The sequence below is a fragment of the Crocodylus porosus genome, unplaced genomic scaffold, assembly GCF_001723895.1.
Source record: "Crocodylus porosus isolate Cpor-Errol unplaced genomic scaffold, CroPor_comp1, whole genome shotgun sequence".
NCBI lineage: Eukaryota > Metazoa > Chordata > Crocodylia > Crocodylidae > Crocodylus > Crocodylus porosus.
The window spans coordinates 247,938,020-247,947,437 of NW_017728886.1; positions in this window are offsets into that span (position 1 = coordinate 247,938,020).

Here is a 9,418-nt window from a genome sequence, read left to right on the forward strand (position 1 = left end):
AAAAGAAAGAAAAAAGAAAAAAAAGCCTCTACTTACCCTAGAAGCAGGGGCTGGTGGGGGGCTCCAGTGCTAGGGTTGGGTTTTTTTGTTTTAAACTGTTGGGATGCTGGGGTGGGGGGCAGAGATCAGGGGCCTCGACGGGGTGGGGGGATGGGGCCAGGCAGGAAAGTGATCGGGGTGTCGGGGGGGCAGGTGGGACAGGGATCAGAGGACTGGGGGAGTGGGTGAGGCCACTGGGGGTCCCCTCAATAGTCCCCTCCCATCTCTTCCAGCCCCCCCCCCGCCCGTTACTAACTGGCACTGGAGCCCTGGTGCTGCAGCACACTGCATGCCCTTCACAGCCAGGCTTTGTGTTTCAGCACCAGGGTGAGGGGCAAAGGGCCAACCATAGAGACACTCTGGCAGCCAGAGCATCTGTATGGAGAATCCAGCCTCCAGTTGCCTCAGGGCATGGCCCTTCCCTGTTTTTTTTAAACTCCAGTTTTTTTAGAGCCCTGCATAGATGGGGCAAGAGGCATATACACACTCATCTGGACATACCCAGTGAGTGTATACTCCTAGTTACTTACTCTAAATTTTGCTACTTTGCTACTTACTCTCTGGTCCTTTGTGATATTTTTTGCCAGGTTTGTCTTAAGGCTTTTCTTTTCTTCAGTGAATTTGGAGTCTTGTTTTCTGTTTAGGTCTTTATTTATACATGTGTGTTGATTTACTGGCAGCAGTGAATGGAGATAGGTAAGATTTGGTCCTCTACAAAGGAGTGTAAAACACAGGACCTCTCCAAGTTGGAAACATATGGCTAATTTCAAACTTCAGTGATTAAAACTACAGTAGGCACCCATTTGAGGAACCTAATGCTATGTCTATACAGTGTCTTTTTACTGACCCCAGTGATTGTGACCCCAAACACATTTTGCTACTCCAGGTAAGCTGTGTCCCAAACAAGAAGCAATGTTGTAGCAACTATATGGGTGGGCTAATTGGCAGTGTCACTGAACAGTGTTAATATCCAACCTCAAGCACTGCATGGAGACAGATGCATTTTTTTTGGCTTAAGAGACAACCTGCCCATAGTAGTTACCTCCAGGGGTGGTAAGTTTGTCCTATAGACACAACTACATGATATATTAGGCAAACTAAGTATGTCTAATGTCTTAGTACATAAAATGCTACTGAAATTCAGTACATTACATTTTCCTTTTGGAACTGTGTTCATTGCTCACGTGTGTCAGTCAAGCTCACAGAAGAGTCCTATGAACACTCTTGGATCAGCATGGGTGTGGTAGTGGTTTCTCGGTCTTCTCAGTGGTTGTAGGCTTCAGTTGTAACCGAAGGAGAAACAGTTTGGAAAGGAGGATGTTTTCTGAAGGGTTAAGTCAGAACAATATTTCTAATCTTAACTGCCCTATGATACCTGTGCTTTTGGCAAGATTCATAAACCAGAGCTTTCAGGCAGAAGCCTGAAGCTAAGCATCTGAATCTATATTTAAGTACATTAATACATAATTAGGATTTCAGAGGGGCTTTGCATTTGATGTTACCACTATGGAAGCATCAGTAAGGGCTGCAGAATCAAGCCCTGTGTCATCCTGGAGCTCCTTAGCTAGCTAACTGTACAGTTCAAGATAAATTATTGTGATTTTAGAATCAGCTAGTTATACACTAGTCACATTTGACATTCTTATTCTGTGTGTCTCCTAGATGGGAAAATATGACAAAGAAAAGAAGAGCTGTGGCAGGAGTGTGAAGGCTTAGTGATTCATATGAAAAAAGCTCCTTCTCTGTGGCATGCCTGCCAAGTTCCCAGTTTCAACTCCTGATGCCCTTACTCTTAAATTACAGCTGCTGAAGCAGATCCTAAATTGGTTCCCCAAAAGACAGCAGCAGTTGCTTGGCTGAATGGCATGAGTCCTAATAGCAGCAGCAGCAATCTTGGGAACAGCAGGGTCTCTCTGTTGTCTTTTTGTGGATGTCATCTTGATTTACTTTCCAAATGTCACTTCCGCTCTGGGCTCCTTGTTCAGTGCTCTTCCAGCTAATGCATCAATTAAATAGTCTTCCTCTCCCCTCACTCTGCTCTTGTCATTCCACAACTTACTGCAATCAGTCTAAATAGCCTCCATGCGCTACCCTTATAAAGCAAATCTATATTATCATTAATGGGGGTTTACTGACCTCTATATAGAGAGCTCTGTAGTGTAACTATGATTTACATAAAGGGAGATAGGAAGAAAATGAGATTGAGGAGTGATTCTGTGCTGTCTCTCTTAGACTAACTCTACCTGCTCTCAGGCCCAACTTTAGCCCAAACCCACCAAACATCCACACTAGAAGATCACCCCAGGAGCTCTCCAGAGGGAGCTCTCAAGGCAAAGGGGCAAATTTCTCCTGGCTTCCCTCCCTGCAGTGCTTTCAGTGCACCTGAGCACAGTATCATTCAGCAAATTTACTGCCAGCCTGTCCATACCCCACTTCCTGTCTCTACTGTCTAATTCGAGTGCAGAAGGAAAGATGAGCAGTGGCACAATTCCCATAAGGGTTGCAGTTTGGGATTCCTGTTCCTCTAGTATGCGGTATTTCCTGTACCTATCTTTCTGTGCTTTCCTCACGTTGCAACAAGGTAACATAGATTATGACCTTGGTTTTGGGATAGGTAAAGGCGAACTGAAGGTCTTCAACTCACCCAAGAATAAAGGTGTAGAGAGTATACAACCCAGATGGAAACATGGGGCCCAAGGCAGCTCAAAGCCCTGTCTGCGTGTTCTTCATCCTGGATTCCTTTAAAGGGTTAGAAGTTCTCCTTGCATAACTTAGGCAAGAGGAAACTCTCTCAGTAATGGTAGCCTCCTGCTACCTACAATTTCCTCCTTCCTCCCTGCCCCTGACATCTCTGCTTCAGGAGCTTGAAAGGAGCCCCCCGGCTCCACCCCCCCCAAGCTCAGCCTTAACGGCTGTCTTGTAGGGAGCATCATTGGGGGGGCTGTCTTGTAGGGCACATCACTGGGGGGGGCTGTCTTGTAGGGAGCTTCACTAGAAGTATTCCTCCCCCCAGTCACAACCAGGGCTTTTAAGGTCACTTTATGCAGCTCCAGCCCTTTTATCTGCCATGAAGGGACTGGAGAAGAGTTGAGGTCCCAACCCCATGTGTTGTATTAAAATACAGATGCAACAAGGTGACATTTAGCAGCTGTTAGCTTAGGATAACAGTTTCAAAAGCATCTCAGTGATTTATAATCCTAAAATGTATTATCAAAAAGGATAATGAATTTGTCTTTACTGAAAAATCAATGGAATTTAGGCCACTAAGGACGTGAAAATGTTATTCCTCATTTTTTGAAGGTAGGGGAAAATTGTCCAATGTACCAGGTTCTTATGCATACCTCATGGACATCCTTCCTTTTTCAGGGGGGTTTCAAAGTGAAATACAATGCTTTCAAAGTAGAAACATTCATTGGTTTCCCTTAATGAGAGAGGCATTTAAAAATATTCTTCAAACAGCAAAAATCTAGAGAAGCAAAAAGAGACAGACTGCAAACTGCAGCTGGGTAGGTAGCTGTAAAGGAGTGTACATGCAAGGCAGCTCTCTCTTAACATGCTGACATGGCAGCATGCATGTGGAAGTAAACTCCGTGGTCTTATGACAGCCCCTGTAGTTGTTGGCCTGTGGAAGGGCTGTAGGCCCCCAGTGTGCTACAGAAAATTACTGGCAATTCTAATGAGGTAAATACCCTTTGACTGCAGCCTTGCCATGTTTCAATTCATGTTTTCCCATATTTTATTTTATTTTTAAACGGCAAAAACTATAGCTAAGTCTGTGAGACATTCAATGATTCTGGTTAAAAAGAGTCGCCTGAGGTTTTCTTTTGTCATTGTCTTGTGAGAGTTGGTGGTCTTTGAAGTTTGCTCTGAATTATGGGCTTAGTGCTTGAGTACCTTTTCCTTCCAAACTGCAATGGGCAGATTCATCTACTCTTTCCCATTTTAAGGAGTCCCTAACTGATTGACCAGAAGATCTTCCAACTTCTGCACGTCTCAAGCTGGTGAATATTCCTGGCTGGCTAACACTCATTTTGAAGTAAGACTTCACTCAGAACATGTCATTCAGGTTTTTTTCTGCATCAGTTGAGAGTCATATGCACCAAAACAGAGTAGATAAGCAACTTAGTCCATTTTTCCCCCTTTCCCTACACAGTATTATCACTCCTTTTATCATTATTATTATTATTTATTTGAGAATTTTGTCTTTCCCATGACCCGAACTTTGAATGTTGCTTACTTGTGGTTGGTCACAAGCGTGGTATTGATTACATGATATTGATTGTTTCCTTTTTAGGAAAGTGTAAGTATCATAATTAAGTTTTCACTACAAATTCTTTTTACTTTTCTTCTTTTTTTCTTCAGGCATTTGAACCTGGCCCCTTAATATTTGCTCTTCACAAATTCTCAGTCTGGGAAAAGTCAGTCTCGCAAATGTTTGTAGAAGTGCAGAAGGGGTTGAACATGGCCAAATGGCGCTAACTTAAAAATTCAAATGAATATTCAGAGAAACTGTTTGCAATAATAAAACCATCTCCATTTTTAACTAGCTAGATATATGAATGCTATTTAGAGCAATAATTGGGTAATAAGTGGCTATTAAGTAGCTATCACATCTCTGCTTCCATTAAAGACTCCTTCAGCACAATATACAGAAATTCAGGGATGAGTAGGCAGGGAAAATATATCTGTAATATAATAAACGAGGATAACAAATTACAGGACTAATAAGCAGAGTGGAACAAAAAGAACACCCACTGTGCCGGCCTCTGTCCATCAGCGGGAGGAAGGGAGAAGTGCCAGCAAGTACGTGAATTCCACTAGTGACCAACTGTGGGCATTGATTGATGTGGAAGGTGTTCAAATGCGGTGTACACAGATGATTGGCAGTGGAAAACCTTATGATGGCCAACAGGGGAAAACTATTTTATCTTATATAACTAAATGTGTTCTTTAATAGGTAATAATCCAGTAGTATGGCATCAATATGACACATAGTGAAAGGCAACAAATACCAGGAAACAAGTACTGTCTGCTCCCCCCTCTCCCCCTCAAACAACATTTCCGTTATTTTTCTGGAATCCTCCCAATTATTGCCACGGTAAGTTCTAGTCAGAAAAAGGAACTGTTTTTCCATTGAAAATTTAATAACAATTCACAGCTTCCTACAAAATGGTTTGATTTTATGATACTGAATTTTCCAGCAGAAATGTATTCCACTGACGAGCTGTAGCTGCACTGAGCTGCCATGCTAACAGGACTAGGGCAAACTGCTGTGAGACTATAGAACCAGGTATGCAGAAGTTTGTATGCCCATCTCCTTTCAGCTGTGTTTGTACATTCACAGGTATGGGCCTACCTTTGTCCCTTACTTCTGTCCAGCAGCAAGAAACAAATTGTGTCCTGTGGTGGCAGTATAGAAATGTGAGGGTTTCTAGTCAACTGGTTCAAAATGTCTTTTGCTCCTTTATATATGTTCCTGAAGGTGAAAAGAACTCCTGCTAATCCATTGGCTCCTTCAGAGCCACATCTAGTGCCCCGCGTCCAGGTCTAGTGCCACAATCACTGAGAGAAGTTGTACTAGAGAGACAGAAAATTGTGTGACTTTTGTTCCTTGCCAGATTCAGAGACAGAAGTAAATAACATGCTTTGCAAAGCCTCTCTTTCCTTGTGAAATCTTGCAGAGATCTTCGCTCCCCTGAAATCTCATTTCATTTAAATCCTCTAGCTGCTGCTCAGTTGTGTCCTTCCAGCTGCCTCTTCTCTTTGACAAGCCAAAGCCCAGGCACAGAAGCCTTTAAAAAATGATGCTTTTTCCCAGCATGGTACAAGATGTTTTTCAGCTAACCTGGCTTACGTTCCAAACCCAGCACTGTGGCCTTCATTGCCATGCTTCTTTAGATAAAATATAGAAAACAAGAGCTTTTCAATGAATGTTCAGTGTCCGTCGTCTTCCATTTTCTTCTATGTTTCTGCCCCTCTCCAACCCAGAATTGATATTCTCTACCTATAGTACACAGTAAGTTGGTTACTCCCATGTTTCCAGTCAGCAAGTTCTCCTTTCTGCTTAGACATGACAGGTCTATGTCCTTGTAATGCTAATCCATTACACTAACAGCTGAAACCTGAACTTTTAAGCCAATTAAAATGGAGTAAGTTATTAATGATTAAAATTACTCAAGCACTGTTTTTTTTTATCCCTCCCTTCAGTCTCAGTCCATTTCAGATAGTGCTAGTGTCAGACAAAAGGAAATCTTTCAACTAGCAAAATGCTCTTTTACACATAGGCCGATCTAAAAAGATAGCACAAAATCAAATGCTTTCCAGCTCTGTTAAACAGAGGCTGAATTATCTTTAGAGCAACCTGATAAATGTAACTTACTGCAGAGAATCCAGAGAACTGTTTTGTTGTCTTCCAATGCACTGGCACAAATAAGTACAAAATGACATTTTTATCCTCAAAAGGCAAAGAAATAATGAAATAAATCTAAGTAGGTCAAGAGGTTCACTTGCTGTTGCACACTTAAGAAATTATTTTTGCAGTTTGCAGAACTCATATAGACATCTCATGCACAATGACTGTCACAGTTCTGTTCTCCAAGTGAATGATCTTACATAAGTCTGGAATGTGTGAGAGATGCTCTGCTACTCCTCAAGTATAGGGTACTTGAAGGGTATAAATAGAAAAAGGTGCACTGCAGGGCACAGGAAACATCTTTTGAGACTTCTCATCTGTTTTCTGGTTCTGCAGAGTTCATAAAACTAGTCTAAGTTCATAAGCCTTTTTTGGTATAATTTAAGTTCATGCTACTTTTGAAGATGGTTCATATTTTAAGTTTCCCAAGATAAAGGGAAATCTGTGCTCTCTCTATACACTAGGGCTGTGTGGTCCTCCAAAAGCTAAGCTAAGTATTGAGAAGCCTGAAATTTAGTAGGAAGGAAAGGGCCCAAGGGAGTTTTGAGAGCTCACTATTACAGAAAGCAAAGAACATGTTAGCTGACACACTGATAGGAGCAATCAGTCGTTCTACCTTTTTATATCCATCCAATCCCTTTGCGAGATATTCCAAAAGTCATTAAAAACTGGTAGGAATCCAATTCCTGTTGGAAGTCATTAGCAGTTGAGTATCTAACTTCTACTTGTAAATTTCCTTCTTCGCGTTAATCTGGCAACAGCATCACCTCAACACTTCTTAACTTTTGTCTCTTGAATACTGGTCACTTGCATCACTTCAGTACTGGAAATATTCTTATTGGTCTTTCTACCCTATGCCCTTAAGAGACGTTACACATAAACTGGTATAAATGATCAGAAACTGGTCTAAACCTGTAACAGAATACAAGTATGGGGCATATAAACTGGTTTAAAAATGGCAGATCCCAGCCTAAGATAGACCTGTATTGATGTGGTATCAGATTTAATTCATGTTAGACCAGTCTATTGAATTTCTACACCAGATCCCCTACCGATGCAAGTCACATTGCTCTCTCCCAGCATCCCAGGCTGCTTTGTGGGTCCCTGCTAACTTCCCCTCATGGGGTGGCATGCTGGAATATAGCTCACACTCCATTCCTCCAGCCCAGATAGCCCTGTCCCTGGGCTCTTTCAAAGCTGGGACAACACAGCCCCTCTGCCCAGCCGTGGCTCCTGGCTCTGGCCAGTAAGCAGCTGGAAGCAGGCAGTGGTGGTGGCAAGGGAGGGGGGGAGAGGGGAAGAAAACACAGGGGTTTTTCTCACAGTCCTGGGCACTGGTGTCACAGAGTTGGGACCACGCAGCCACTCTGCCCATCTGTAGTTCCTGGCTCTGGCCAGCAGGCAGATGGAACGAGACAGAAGGGTGTGCAGGGAGTGAACTTGGAAATTGCTGTGTGGTTACAAGTGCCCTGGGACCAAGGCGTCCATGTCCTTGGGCTGTGCTCCCACACTCTGTCATGAAGCACCCTTCGATGTGTGTACACACACACACACCAGACACTGAGCACAGGAGACCCCCTGTGCTCTGGCACAGCCCCACAAGTCTAACCCTGGATCCCTCACACCATATCTCAGAGGCCAGAGCCAGACATCCTGCCCCCCAGACCCCAGCAGCATGATCCTCCTAAACAGGAGCCAGAGCAGGTGGCTCATCTCTGGCTGGTTGGGGTGGCAGGGGGCAGAAGATCAGGTCTGGGCCCACACAGCTAAGCCACTGCCAGCAGGTCTCTGCTGGGCCAAAGGCATCTGATGTGCTGCAAGGCTTTTTTGACTCACAATACAGGGTCCTGGAGTACTAAGATGGCAGGGCAAGGGGGGAAGAGGCACTGAACTGTCAAGCTGGATCAAGCAGGAGGATGACCCTGGAAACTTCAGGGCCAGATCTGGATTATCCAGCTCTCTCTGTGTTGCAGGTAAAGGCTATTGGTCATTTCCAGGCCAGGGTATGGGGCATTCCCAGAATCACATGGTGTCTGCTGGAAACCTCTGGAAAGTTCAAGCTTGTGGGGGTGGCCTAACTAGTGGAGCCCTGGTCTCTTTGGAACAGGGGCTCTATCTAGGTGCAGTGAGAGGGAAAGACACACACCTGTGCCTTTGTGTATTGGATTTGTGGGGCTGTACAGGAGGAATCATGTAGATAAAAGGGGCGGGGGTGTAGCTCTCTATGCTAGGGAAAGCTACACGTCCCAGCAAGCTGATATTGGTGACCAGGGTGGATGACTGGAGACCCTCCATGTTAAAATCCGTGGGGCACATGGCACAGGGAACACAACAGTGGGAGTCTACTACAGCCCTCCCACCCAAAGTCCTAAGCTTGACCAGGAGTTCAGCAGCAAGAGGGCACAGCAGCCCCCCTGGCTCTCCAGGGGCCTAGCAGACCTCCAACGGCTAAAAAGAAAAACCTACAAGGAATGGAGGATGGGATTCACCCCCAAGGAGGATTATTCTGCACTGGTCTGGTCCTGCAGGGAGCAAACCAGGAAAGCCAAGGCTGCAACTGAACTCCAACTAGCTTCGAGCATCAAGGATAATAAAAAATCCTTTTTCAGATATGTGGGGAGCCAGATAGCAAGGGCAACATTGGACTCCTGCTGAACCAAGATGGGGCAACTGACAACTGATGCCCAGAAAAAAGCCAACCTATTAAATGGGTACCTATTAAAGTCAGTCTTTCATCAGTCCCATGGGACTCCCATGCCCACTACAGGACAGGGAGGTCCAGGTGAGGGAGATCCCCTGCCCTCCATTAATGCTGACCTCATGAAGGAACACCTTGAGAAGCTGGATACCTTCAGGTCAGCTAGCCCTGACAATCTACACCCCAGGGCACTCAAGGAGCTGGTGACCATCATAGCCCAGCCCCTGCCACGGATCTTTGAAAACTCCTGGCACTCTGGTGTAGTGCCC